The 14,834-nt window shown below is 47.9% G+C and overlaps 1 long non-coding RNA gene across 1 annotated transcript; it reads left to right on the top strand.

The window, feature by feature from the left end:
- Nucleotides 1-346: 346 nt before the first annotated feature.
- On the top strand, nucleotides 347-2,233 carry LOC144888748 (uncharacterized). Its single transcript, XR_013621300.1, has 2 exons — nucleotides 347-662; nucleotides 1,099-2,233. It is a non-coding gene; the product is annotated as an uncharacterized LOC144888748 (long non-coding RNA).
- The last annotated feature ends 12,601 nt before the right edge of the window (nucleotides 2,234-14,834 follow it).

The following is a 14,834-nucleotide window of genomic DNA, read 5'->3' as shown; positions in this document are numbered from 1 at the left end:
GTCCCCCAAATATTCCTACAGGTCGCACAAGATCTGCCTGCAACCCTCTTATGGTTAAATTGCCAAAATCAAGACTTTTTGCTCACCTTCACTCCTTCATTCCTCTTTTCTCCCGCCTCTGGAACAAACTCCCTCACTCTCTTCAATCCCACTCCACCCTCCAGGTCTTTAAAACAGCTGTTCACCACCATCTCTTATCCTCCCCCATCCAAAACCTTGATCTTTTCTACCCCCGCTAATTTCGGTCCCCTTGTGTTTTATACCTCTCCCCCCCCCCCCCCTCCCCTTCCCACGCCTCCTGCCCCCAAGCCCTCTCCCTCCCACACTTCTCCCTGCTCTCAAATGTTGTGGTTGTGTGCTTCCGCTTCTCTCCCCATCTTGTCTTCCGCTCCCTCTTTTTGTATATTTTATTTGTCTGGTGGATTTGTTTGTGAAATAAATGTTAGCTCTTTCACGAGCCTCGATTGAGTATAACAAAAAAAGAAAAAAAAAAAAAAAAGAACTGGATGTATTTGTTTGCAAATTGTATGGAAAACACAGCGTCACAACCGTCAATGAGGCCAGGTACAACATGTTCCGACTGGCAAGGAAATCTGAAATCACAGTGCCTCCCAACCAAGATGCTCTGAGGGAACACATCAAACGGGCCAACTACCAAGCAGGTATGTGCCTTCCATAACGTTTACAGTTTCATTGTAAGATATAATTTGTAAGACTTGTGTGCAACATGTAAACCTGTCATAATTATGTGTAAAGTTAATCAGGTGCAAAAATAATACTATATTTTGGGAGTCAGTAAGGAAATAATTGCCTTGCTCATATCCTTTTGTTTGTGTTTTTTAAACATCAAATCAACGATCAAATATTGTGAAAAAAACCAAAATATGAATATGTGTTTAATTCAGAGATATCTTATATTCCACGATCATAATGCATTTTACTATGTACACAAGGCTGAAAAAGGAATGAAGCAGATCTCATTATGAGGCAGACTGCACAATTTAATGTCACTGTTCAATACCTTCATTGCAGCATAACATAACATTGGAAGGCAACAACTGAGGCTGAATTTTTTTTTCACCTTTTCAATATTTTCAGGTATTTACAAGAGGAGCCGACAACCAAATGCAGAGATACCCGTTCCTGATGGGCATGGGTGGAAGATGGAAAGCGGTGAGCTAGTCATCAACTGGATGAACCTTCCTCCTGCTCCAGACGGTGTTATGGAGTTAGCTTACTGCACCGGTAACTGCAAGAAAAGTAAATGCGGTGATGCTGATACTTGTACCTGTCTTCAAAACAATGTTCCATGTACAGATCTGTGCAAGTGTGCGAGAAATAACTGTTGCAATATCACTGGACACAATGACTTAGACGATGATAGTGAGGATAATGATTCTGATGATGGCAGGGATGGGGAAGTAGAGGACCCTGACACAGAAAATGAATGAGTTTAGTGTGTGGTCCATTTTAGGCTCGGAAATTTAATACCAGTGTGGAAGTGTAACTCAGTGTAACTCATTGGTTGGAACTGGTAACGAACCAAGGTACGAGCAGGTGGTCGTAAGAATGTCAGGAATGCATCTCACCCTGTCGAAGCTGGGAGTCCTGTTGTGTAGCTTTAGCACGACCCCGGGCTAACACACATTCCCAAGCCCGTACTATTGTCTTTCATCGGGATGCAAAGAGGATGAAGCAAATTCCCAGCAGGGAGGAGCGAGTTGGTGCCAGGAAGGCGAGCAGGATGACTGAGTAACATTGCTGCGGAGAAGGGATTACGATTTCAGCGCACAGAGGATTAACTGACGTTTGCCCATATAAACAGAAGAGACTTTGAGTCAAGGAGACTTGCCATCAGAAGCCCTGCCCGATGGAATGAACGAGTACGGCGTTGCGGAGGAATATCGGCTGAGAAAGAGGGACTATGCGGATAGAGTTATCTGGTCCATTGAGTTAACGGTAGTTATTAGTATTTGAATGAAGTGAACAACTAGTTAATAAAGTTGTGATCTTTTGTAAACCTGTGACATCATTGGAGTCTTGAGTCTCACAACACTTCCACGACACCAGGAACATGCAATTGATTCACATAGTGAAAAATTTCCTCACTGCTGTGAAGAATTATTTTGTGCTCATGGTCCAAAAGCGTTTCTCATCTTGAAAGATGGCATACTTGTATAAAGTGACATCAATATTAGATCACTGCAATTTAGGAAATAAAATTTCATGCAAACCTTTGTGTCACTCGTTTTTTTCTATTTTTAAAATCAGAATCGATACATATTTATGTTAATACTATTTTCAACTCAATTACATACACTTTGTGTTGTTATTTGAACTCTAAATGTGTTTTTTTTAAATAACGTATACTTGATCTATGATGACATTTTGGGCCAGCGGTTCTCGTTTATGTGCAACATTTACGCTTGTGAAAAAAGGTATGTTGCTCGTGGTACTCTAGGCTTTCATTTAGCATCATGTTTGCCCCCACCCCAGAGGTAGGTCATTAAATCAAAAAACTAAAACGATATTGGTCTCTGGGCCCACAGTCTACATGAGTCAACAACGATATTAATCGCGATTTTGAAAGACTTGTTTTGCGTCGGTAAATGTAATTTTGCACACCAATGGCCATCGTGCTGGACGGGTTATTGTGCATTCGTGTTCATGGGGGCGCGCTATCGTGACGTCACTCCCTATACGCTCATACAGGAATGCAAAGTGCGTTCGCACGTACACGTGCGTGGTAGTTACCACGAGACGGGATATTTGTGCACGTGCATAGCGCACGTACATACTTCACCCGAGTGCGTGCGACGCACGCTCGAGTTTTGCCTGTCCAACGTGCATGACACGCGTGGCATTTAGAGACATATTTGAAAAGATTCAGTGTGTAGTGTCCATGATAGCTGGGCGGCTTAGCTAAAAAATTCGGATCGATTGTGCCTTTTCCCTTAAAAGCATGAAACTTGGCACATGGCTAGAATACCCGAAAAGAAAGATTTTTAGTCCAGGGGGCATCCCCAATTTCACCCCATATGGCGGCCATCTTGAAATCCAAGATGGCCGTCATACAAGACCTATTTTGATGAATATCTCCATAATTAGAACAGATATCAAAATAGTTGAAGTGCCTATACCTACATTTTTAGGGTCTAGGAATCCAATGGCAACATAAAATATTCAATAGTATATGGCAGCCATCTTGAAATCCAAGAGGTTCTTACTGCTCCACCACGCATTGATCTAGAATCACTCTCCCCGTGCACTCAGGAAGAGGCAGATGGTCGGATGTTCCTACATGCTGCTGATGCAACACAGAGAGGGCATAGTAAGGTCCTCATACAAACTGTGGACACAGATGTTGTCGTGCTTGCAGTTACAGCATCCCAGAAGCTTTCAGTGATGATGTAGCGGCTACCGCTGGGTTTTCACAATCGCCTTGCACCTATCAAGGACGCGGAGCGATCACCATGCCGGGCTCGTCCAGGACGCCGGGCAGGCTCGCCCTCAACTTGCCAGGCCGCAGCCAGGACGCTGGGCCACGCCCCCTCTCGCCTTTCCGGGGCAAACGCTCCGGGATAATATGTATATATATTGCTGCCCGATAAACGGGCTTTTCAGAGTGCCTGAGTGTTTGGTTTGATTAAAGCAACTCGGATGAATTCCAGCTTTTTGTCGCGTCCATTCTTCCGATCGACGTGGGAGCCCCAGCTCCTTCATTGGTGACCTACCGACATGGACACGGCAGTCGCCCTTAAACTGCCTACCTTCTGGGAGGCTCACGCAGCGGTTTGGTTCGCACAGGCGGATTCCCTGTTCGCCCTGCGAGGCATCACGGCCGACGACACCCGCTTCCACCATGTGGTAGCAGTGCTCGGTTCGGCCACCGCGGCCCGCGCCCTGAGCCTCCTCGAGAGCCCGCCAGCCGCTGACAAATACGGCGCGATTAAGAAGCTTCTCCTCGACGCTTTCGCCCTCCCATCGGCGGAACGCGCACGGCGCCTGCTCGACCTGCCCAAGCTCGGCGACACGCGCCCTTCCGAGCGAATGGACTACATGCTTTCACTGCTCGGCGAGCACTCTCCGGCATTCCTGTTCCGGGAGCTGTTCCTCCGTCAGCTGCCTAACCCGGTACGCCTCGCCCTGGCAAGCACGACGATCACAGATCCCCGGGCCCTTGCCAGAGAAGCCGACAAGATCTCCGCCGCAGGACAGCGCATCGCAGCGGCGACATGGGACCCACCGCCGTCCGACGCAACACCCATGGCACCCGAGCACCCGGCACGGTCGACGACCGAACTGCCGACGCAATTGGCGGCCGCTACACCGAGCCGACCACCTCCAGCACGACGACCGGGGCCTCCACCTGACCAAGCGTGGTGTTACTATCATGCCAGGTTCGGACAGAAGGCCCGGACATGCCGACCCCCGTGCACCTTCGGCAGGCCGGGAAACGGCCGGGCCGGCGTTCATTACCAGCCATGAGCGCCGGCCACACGGGCAACTTACTGTTCATCACGGATAAAGCGTCCGGACGGCGCTTCCTGTGTGACACCGGCGCCCAACTGAGCGTCATACCCGCCTCTGACCAGGACAAGCAATCCGCGGTTTGCGGCCCCTCCTTGGTTGCGGCCAACGGATCGACCATCCGCACCTTCGGCCCGCGCAACGTCATCCTCTGCTTCGGCGGCCAACGCTTTGCTTGGACGTTTGTAACCGCAAACGTGCCCATGGCTCTGCTAGGCGCCGACTTCCTCTGCGCACACGGACTGCTGGTGGACGTCCAACGGCGTCGTTTAATCAACGCCGAACCCTTCAGCTCCCTGGTATGCACATTGAGCAGCTCCGCGCCGACTGAGCTGGCATGCGCCGTCCCGGCGGCGAACGAGTTTGCTCGCCTGCTCACGGAGTTCCCGGCCCTCACGCGGCCGACGTTTTCGGCCGTCGCAGTACGGCATGGGATCGAGCACCACATACCAACCACAGGCCCGCCGGTCTACGCCAGGGCCCGCCGCCTCGACCCAGCCAAGCTCGCCGTGGCGAAGGCCGAATTCGACGCGTTGGAGCACCTCGGCATCGTGCGGCGCTCCGATAGCGCGTGGGCCTCGCCACTGCACATCGTGCCAAAGCCGGGGGGTGGATGGCGCCCGTGTGGCGACTACCGCCGTCTCAATGATGCTACCACCCCCGACAGGTACCCGATCCCGCATATCCAAGACTTCTCCGCCCGTCTGGCGGGACGGGTCATTTTTTCGAAAATTGATCTCATACGGGGATATCACCAGGTACCTGTTAGGGCGGCCGACGTCCCTAAAATGGCAGTCATCACGCCGTTCGGCTTATTCGAATTCTTGCGGATGCCGTTTAGTCTCAAGAACGCGGCTCAGGCGTTCCAGCGCTTGATGGACGGCGTGCTGCGTGACCTGCCGTTCCTTTTCGTTTACCTGGACGACATCCTCGTCGCCAGCACGTCCCGGGCCGAGCACCTCCTCCACCTCCGAACACTGTTCGGGCGCCTCAGCGAGCACGGCCTCATCGTCAACCCGGCCAAATGCCACTTCGGCACGACGGCCGTTGATTTTTTGGGCCACCACATCACCAAGAACGGGGCCGTGCCGCTGCCAACCAAGGTCGAGGCCATCACCACGTTCCCGCGTCCCCGCACCATAAAGGCCCTGCAGGAATTCCTGGGAATGGTGAATTTTTATCACCGCTTCATGCCCCGCGCTGCTCAACTCATGCGGCCCCTCTACGAAGCCCTCCGGGGCAAGCCGGCCAAGCACGACATCGGCTGGTCCGCAGCAATGGATGCGGCCTTACAAAGCTCAAAGCGGGCCCTCGCCGACGCAACACTGCTCGCTCACCCGGTGCTCAACGCTCCCATCGCCCTCACCACGGATGCCTCCGACTACGCGGTGGGCGCCGTACATGAGCAATGGGTGAACGGGGTTTGGCAGCCACTCGCTTTTTTCAGCCGGCAGCTCCGGCCGAACGAGCTCAAATACAGCACGTTTGACCGGGAGCTCCTCGGTCTACACCTGGCCGTCCGCCATTTCCGCCACCTCCTGGAGGGCCGACCTTTCACGGCGTTCGTCGACCACAAGCCGTTGGTTTACGCCATGGCCAAGGTCATGGAGCCGTGGTCGGCCCGCCAACAGCGCCACCTCTCCGCCGTGTCGGAGATTACCACGGACATCCGGCACGTCGCCGGCAAAAACAACGCCGTGGCCGACTGTCTTTCCCGGGCCAGCGCGAACGCGGTCCACCTGGGCGTGGACTTTGCGCTTATGGCGGCGGACCAAACCACCGACACCATGGTGCAAGCCCTCCAGGCGGCGGACACGGGCCTCCGCCTGGCCGACATCCCCTTCGCGGACACTGTCCTGCTCTGCGACGTCTCCCAAGGCCAGCCTCGCCCCATCGTGCCCATCACCTGGCAACGCCGCATCTTCGCCTCCCTCCACGGCCTTTCCCACCTGGGCCGGAAAGCTTCCCAGAAGCTGGTGTCGGCGCGATTCGTCTGGCACGGCCTTCGTCAGGACGTCCGCGATTGGACCAGCACCTGCACGGCCTGCCAACGGGCCAAGGTCCACCGACACACCCAGGCCCCGCTGGCACCTTTCACCGTGCCTGAACGACGTTTCGACCACGTCAACGTGGATCTGGTGGGCCCCCTCCCCCCGTCACGGGGGTTCACACACCTGCTCACCATGGTGGACAGGACCACCAGGTGGCCGGAGGCTGTTCCCCTCGTCTCCACCACCACCGCCGACGTGGCGCAGGCTTTCATCGCCACCTGGGTCGCCCGCTTCGGCGCACCGGCGGACATCTCGTCAGACCGCGGACCACAGTTCACCTCCGAGCTGTGGGGCATGGTCGCCCGCAACCTGGGGGTCAAGCTCCACCGTACTACGGCCTACCACCCCCAAGCAAACGGGTTGTGCGAGCGATTCCACCGCTCCATGAAGGCCGCGCTCATGACCGGCCTTCAAGACGGTGGTTGGGCCGACCGGCTGCCGTGGGTCCTTTTGGGCCTCCGCACGGCCCCCAAGGAGGACCTCCAGGCATCCACCGCCGAGCTTGTCTATGGCCAGGCGCTACGCGTCCCGGGCGAATTCGTGCCCGACGCTACCAGTCCCTGGTCCGCAGCTCACCAGCGCTCAGACCTCCAGGAGGCCGCCCGACGGTTTGCCCCCGTGCCAACATCCCACCACGGTGACCCCCCAGTCCTACGTCCCCCCCAGCACTTCGCACAGCAGAGTATGTTTTTGTGCGTCACGACGCACATCGGGGGCCACTCCGGCCGCCGTACGACGGGCCCTTCCGGGTGCTGCGACGGGACGACAAGTCGTTCGTCATCGACATCGGCGGCAGGTCGGACCGGATTGCAGTGGACCGCCTCAAGCCGGCGCACGTGGACGTCGACCACCCACCACGGGTGGCCCTTCCGCCGCGGCGAGGCCGCCCCCCGTCCACGGTGCCCCCCACTCGACCGCCCACCACCACACCGGAGCCCCTCCCACGACCCACCAGGGGTCGCTTCGGCCGGGTCATCAGGACCCCCCTCAAATTGACCCTGCTGGTGCAAGTCAATTCTGGGGGGACGTGTGTAGCGGCTACCGCTGGGTTTTCACAATCGCCTTGCACCTATCAAGGACGCGGAGCGATCACCATGCCGGGCTCGTCCAGGACGCCGGGCAGGCCCGCGCTCAACTTGCCAGGCCTCGGTCGGGACGCCCGGGCATGCCCGGGCATGCCCGGGCAGGCTCGCCCTCAACTTGCCAGGCCGCAGCCAGGACGCTGGGCCACGCCCCCTCTCGCCTTTCCGGGGCAAACGCTCCGGGATAATATGTATATATATTGCTGCCCGATAAACGGGCTTTTCAGAGTGCCTGAGTGTTTGGTTTGATCAAAGCAACTCGGATGAATTCCAGCTTTTTGTCGCGTCCATTCTTCCGATCGACGTGGGAGCCCCAGCTCCTTCAATGATATGGTTTCAATTTGGGCCAGGCAAGAACATGCGATTTATCTCTGCACATGATATAGCCACAGCTCTTGGCCCTGAGAAATCTAAAGCCCTACCCATGTTTCATGCACTAACAGGGTGTGACACTTCTTCAGCGTTTAATGGGCGTGGAAAGGTAACTGCATGGAATGTGTGGGAATCATTCCCTGAGCTCACAGAGGTACTAGCAGAAATTTGCCACCAGAGCACAGAGATAACTGAAACCTGCATGAACGTCATTGAGAGATTTGTTATTCTGTTGTATGATCGCACAAGTACTGCTACTGACATTAACATTGTACGAAAGAAACTGTTTGCAAAGAAGGGCAGACCTGTGGAATCAATTCCACCAACACATGATGCCCTTGTGCAGCACGTAAAGCGGGCAGTATACCAAGGCGCACTATGCTGGGGACAAGCATTGCATGCTAAGCCTGATCTACCAAGCCCCACTGAATGGGGTTGGCAAAAAACGTCTGCTGGCCAGTTCAAACCAATATGGACAACACTTCCAGAGGCTGCAAAGATCTGCAATGAACTTGTTAAGTGTGGGTGCAAAAAAGGATGTACTGGTCGTTGCCGGTGTAAGAAAGCTGCACTTCCCTGTACTTCTCTCTGCGCATGTGATGGAGAATGCAGCAAAGACTAGAAAACCACAAGATGGCACAGTTACAGTCTGCGATGTCATAGACACTTTTAATCACTGAAGAATGCCAACCTGTTAAGAGTATTTATATGCATTCCCAGTATGCATGATACTATGCAAAATTAATATTTTATGTTACCATTGGATTCCTAGACCCTAAAAATGTAGGTGTAGGCACTGCAACCATTTAGATAGCTGTTCTAATTATGGAGATATTCATCAAAACAGGTCTGTTATGGCGGCCATCTTGGATTTCAAGATGGCTGCCATATACTATTGAATATTTTATGTTGCCATTGGATTCCTAGACCCTAAAAATGTAGGTATAGGCACTTCAACCATTTTGATATCTGTTCTAATTATGGAGATATTCATCAAAACAGGTCTTGTATGACGGCCATCTTGGATTTCAAGATGGCCGCCATATGGGGTGAAATTGGGGATGCCCCCTGGACTAAAAATCTTTCTTTTCGGGTATTCTAGCCATGTGCCAAGTTTCATGCTTTTAAGGGAAAAGGCACAATTCATCAGTTAAGCAGCCCCACTATGACGGCGTACTGAGCCGTCTACATTTTTTTAGCAAAATATATTTGTTTCCCATCTCTTCACCGATTAATTAAAATGACAAAATATACAGGGATTAATTACAATTAATATAACGTTTTTTTCTCTTGGCAAGCACCGTTTTGAGCAATAAATATATAAATCGATAATTAACAGCAAACAATATTCGATATTCATGTTTCTTGTTGACATATTACATACGGGATCGGTAACTTCTGTTCCTCTTCATCTCTCTTCCTCTATCCCTCTCTCTCCCTATCTTTCTATCTTTCCTTTTTCCCTTGTCCCAGCCTTCCTGCCTCCCCCACCCCTCATCCACCCTCATCTCATCTCATCCACCCCACCCCCCCCCCCCCCCACCCTCCATCTCTCATACCTCACGTCAATCATCAATGGGGTTTATAGATAGGATGTATGTGTCAAGAATGCTTTCGATGGTGCAAATAATTTCCAGAGTTTTGTTGTTATTTTTCTATGCCTTGTCTGACTGCGCCCATAAATCACTTCTCTTTCCTATCAAATCCCCATGCCTCATCTCTCTTTTTTCCCCGCCCCCCCCGCCCCCAGCGTTACTCCCCCCACTCCTCCCATCCCTCCTCCCTCCTCCATCCATCCCACCACTCCTCCGCCCCATTTCTTTGCCTCACTTTTCCCTCCTCCCCTACCATACCTTTCTCTTCCCAATCTACCTGTATTACCTGTTTGCGCTGTTTGCACTGTTTCCATCGGAAAGTCAACAGGTTGACAATTCTGAAGCCACTAGTGAAAGTGTGGCTTTCATTATGCAGCCATAGTGAAACATGACATCTGAAAAATTTGAGACATTTTTTTTCCCAATGAACTGTCTCACATCTGTCTGATTAATTTTGTCTCACGAATGAATCTATGTAATGCATGTTAACCATGAATTCCTCCCTTGTTCAACATGGATTGGTGTTGGATGCAATTTATCCCTTTCATCATCCCTTTTTCTCCACCCCACCAAAAAGGCTGGTGGGTGTTTTGTGGTAGGGTGTGGTCCAGATCAGCGTTAAAAAGGTTTTTTTGGGGTTTTGTTGAACTGACTGGGGTAGGTTTTGCCTGGGTGGACATATGTCCTGCAGGTAAATGTTATTGTTTTCCCTGAACCATCGGGCATGGCATGAGGTGGCATTGCCCCTTGCCATGAGATATTATATCTTAATTTTATTGTTTTATTATAAATCAATATTGATATGTTATGTAGGTAATATTGCCATTGACACAGCAATCAGGGATTGTGGATCTTCGCCAGGATTTTTTTCTCAGTGATTTTAAGATTGTTGTGTTAAAACAATTATGGTGCCTATACCATGTCATCAATGACATGATTATGATTTTACAAAATTGTACAGGTGAGGTTCACCTGTGATGGAATTTTCCTGTAATTCGTATCAACGAATGCAGAGAAAATCAAAATTGTTCTGTGCAGACAGACAAACAAACGGATTTAAATGTAATATCCTCTTTTTTGATGGAGGTAATAGGATGAGTGGGAAGCATATTTTCGCTCCTTGGAGGGCCCCCAAGAAACGGCATTGTGTTTCCTACTTGTGAAATGAGGAATTTGGCTGCATTGAGCTAAATGGTGTTCTATTGAATTTTATTAGGATTTTTTTTTGGCTGATGTTTTTTTGTTGTGGTGGGTTTGGAACAACACACTATTGTTCTCTTGATAGAGCTTTTGATTTTCCATTCTCTTCCAGGCTCCTTTGTAAGACTTGATAGGAAAATTGATTAGAGTCGATATCAGAATATTGGGAAAATAACTTTGATTTTTTAGGGAATTTTTTTTTTTAGAGGATTTTGATTTGATTTTGAGTTCATTCGAAGATAGTTTGATTAAAAATGTGATAAAATCCACATTGTGAAATCAATGTGGAATCAGAATATTTATGTTAATGTGAAGATACCTTCAAAAATGAGCAAGGTGGTAAGTTGACAAAAGTGAAGGAAAAGTCCGAATATATATTTTATATTTGTGCTTAATATCTGGCGTGCCTTTTTGACAGGGAACACAATTACCTGGCCTCCGCAAAAGTGTTTTGGCTTTGGTGACAAGGGACCGATACGTGGTTCCCCACCTATCGGTGGTCATTTACCTGTCCGATCAGTTTGGGGGATCGGTTGGTGAAACGGTGGTACAAAAAGGAGGTGTTCCTGGACTCAGCTGCCATCATCAATTGAAAGTTGGAGAGACTCTTCCTGGAATCACCAGTGAAGAACGACTGTCATACCAACCGCAGAAGACGCACCACACAGCGGTTTGCCTAATACATTCTTATCGGCGAAAATGGGAAATAGGGCCTGTCAGGGTAGAAAAGTTGAACCAGATATTCCACGAAAAGGTACTTGTACATCTTATATGTACAACCATTATGGGGTAGAGGCCATTAGGGAGATTGAGAATTGGTATTTGTGGACAAAGGGACATGCCAAGGAGTTTCCAAGAGATGGTACATTTGAGCGAAGTCGATTGGATAGATTAGGACAAGAACTGAAAACTAGGAAGTAATAGGATAGGTAGCCCTGAAAGAACAGGCAATGACAAGACCAGGTGTTTTAATTGTGGAAATATGGGACACTGGAGACGACGTTGTCCATATTCAAATAGGAGACTAGTTCATAGGGAAAAACCAAGATCAAGGGTACCAGTGCTTACTGGTACCTCAGACAACGATTAGGCCTTCATTGCTGCAGATCCCAAATGACGATTGGCCTCAACAGATTAGATCACTAGACTAACATGAGTAACTGTCGATGCTTCTTGTGTCTGAAAGGTTTTCGGACCAAAAATGATTTATTTTTTGCTTATTAGCAAAATAATAATTAATTGATCAAATGCCGAAATTGGACACGTTTTGGAACATAGAATTAAAAGATCCAGGATTGGAGTTCATTCTGGAAGCCTCATATTTGCTAATTATCTCCCGAATCTCCCGCGATGAAGCTATCTCTGAGGGCCTTTCACTCACTCACCGCTGGCAGGTAGGTGGTCTTTCTGTCTTCTACCGACTCCTCTCCGGCCTTGCACCCCCAGCTCTCTCTGTGCTCTGTCCCCCAAATATTCCTACAGGTCGCACAAGATCTGCCAGCAACCCTCTGATGGTTAAACTGCCGAAATCTCGGCTCTCCGCTCACCTTCACTCTTTCATTCCTCTTTTCTCCCGCCTCTGGAACAAACTCCCTCACTCCCTTCAATCCCACTCCTCCCTCCAGGTCTTTAAAACAGCTGTTCACCACCATCTCTTATCTTCCCCCATCCAAAACCTTGATCTTTTCTACCCCCGCTAATTCACCCCAGATCCACCTTGTTTGAAATTCCAACTTCTTTCCTGGAAGTCCTGGCAGTGTCCATATGTTTTATACCTCTCCCACTGCCCCCTTCCCACGCCCCCCCCCCCAAAGCTCTCGCCCTCTCTCAGATCTCTCGATGTCTCCATGTCTCTCGGTCCCTGCTCTCAAATGTTGTGTTTGTGTCCTTCCCCCTCTCTCCCCATCTTGTCTACCGCTCCCTATGTTATATGTTTTATGTGTCGGTTTGTCTTTCTGTGTGATTAATGTTCGCTCTTTCACGAGCCTCGATATTGTATACAAAAAAAAAAAAAAAAAAAAAAAAAAAAAAAAAAAAAAAAAAAAAAAAAAAAAAAAAAAAAAAAAAAAAAAAAAAAAAAAAAAAAAAAAAAAAAAAAAAAAATTATAAATGTGGCTTTGGGGAGTATTTTGGGCAAAACAATTTTTGAATTTACAGAGTTTGGAACAATTGCTTTGCAAATTTTTTTTGGGAACCAAGTGACAAGAGTCACACGATGATCAGGTGGGAATTTCGGACAAATTGTTTTGCATGATTGATAGGTCAGTGGTCGACTGACATGTAAACGGGTGTGTTTTCAAATTAGGATGTTATTGTAGGAAACAGAAGGGTGATTTCAATGTAGACATTATAGGGGTTTTCTGAGAATAATTTTTTTTTTTGTCTGCTTGTGTATCTGCGTTTCTAAAATTAAGGGACAAATTTTATGAAATTGAAATGAAATTGAATTGAATATGAAATTTAAATGAAATTGACACCCATCTTGATCTGCAAATAATGGTTCCAACGCAAACAAATATACATAATGCATGAGTTTGCGTGTAAATGTGTGTGTGTGTGTGTGTGTGTGTGTGTGTGTGTGTCAATTGTGTGTGTGTGTGTGTTGTTTGTGTGTCAATGTTTGTGTTTTTTTTTTTTTTTTGTGTCAATCTCAAAAGATTGTTGAAACCGACAGTGTGCCTGTCTTGAAATAGATAGTTTCATGTGGATGGGATTAAATATCCAGAGAATCCGTAAAATAAAATAAAAACATAATTTGATTATGAAGATTATCTCTTTTGTCAAGGCAGATGGAATATAAAGATTTGATGTGCTGAGTTATAAGCAGCCATTAATTAATAGTAAAGAAATTGTGAGTAATCTTGGGATTCCATTTTTGATAGAATTTATATGAGAATAAAAGCTATTTATGGACATGAGCTTCATTAAAAAAAAAATGTGGGAGTACAAAATTAGCTAAATTTGTAAGAGATCTTACATGGATTTATCAGAATACTCTGTTCATGGATTTTTGATATATATGAACTTGAATTTTATCAGCATATAAATTGTGTTGTATGTATGTGTATTTGACGTAGATGATATGGGAAAATAGTAAAGAAAATCTTGCTGAATTGAACTATTGTGAGTTTTAAGTTTTGGAGTTCAAACAAAGTCACTGGTTAACAGATGAGAATGGATAGTAAATAAATTATTCGATGCTGGGTAAATTAAGTACGATATTACTAAGACTTATGAGAGCTATTGTTCTTCCTTACAGCAGTGGAAAATTATTGGGGAAAAAAAAAAAAATTAGATCCAACATAATGAATCTATAAATGAATGTGATAGGGATAATATCCTCAATTTGTACTAATCATTTGATTGTGGGTAAAGGAATTGTTTTATCATAGTGGATTGTTAACAGCAGCCTGAAAATGTCCTGAGAGTGCATCCATGTAATCAGAAATCCCAGATTTGTTTTTACAAACAACATTTTGGTAGAGGTCTTGTGTGGACGAGCACTTGCTTGGTAGATAAAAAACGGTACTGCATGCTGGCAGCCACTTTTGCGGCCATTTAGACCGAACAAATTGGGAGAAACTGTAATTGAATATGTAATTTACAGATGAGTATTTGGGAAGAAAAAGGGAATTTATTGAGATGAGAGACATTTTTCTAAGTTTTATTAAAGTGCTATAATATGACACTCGGCAAGGCAAACTATTGGATGGGAAAATTAGATCTGGTTATATAATAAATTTATTGACCCCTTGAAGTTAATTCTTCGAATCATTGTTTCACTGGATTTTGAGTTCACATTGGAAATAGTTTGGTAGAAACCTTTGGTTAAAACCTTTGGTTGCGGTATTTTGGAACGAATTGATAAACCATAGGAGATTGATAATAAGAATAGAAACAAATATGGACCCAAAATAGAAAGTTGGATACATGCCACTCATTGCAAGCGAGCACACGGGGCTAAGGTGGATGGTCCCACAGAAAATGAGGCTGCACCTAGCAGC

This window comes from Myxine glutinosa, chromosome 14, assembly GCF_964187855.1.
Source record: "Myxine glutinosa chromosome 14, kmMyxGlut1.1, whole genome shotgun sequence".
In the NCBI taxonomy this organism is placed as follows: domain Eukaryota; kingdom Metazoa; phylum Chordata; class Myxini; order Myxiniformes; family Myxinidae; genus Myxine; species Myxine glutinosa.
The sequence above is the reverse complement of the archived record's forward strand: the minus strand, read 5'-3'. Positions and strand labels throughout refer to the sequence as shown.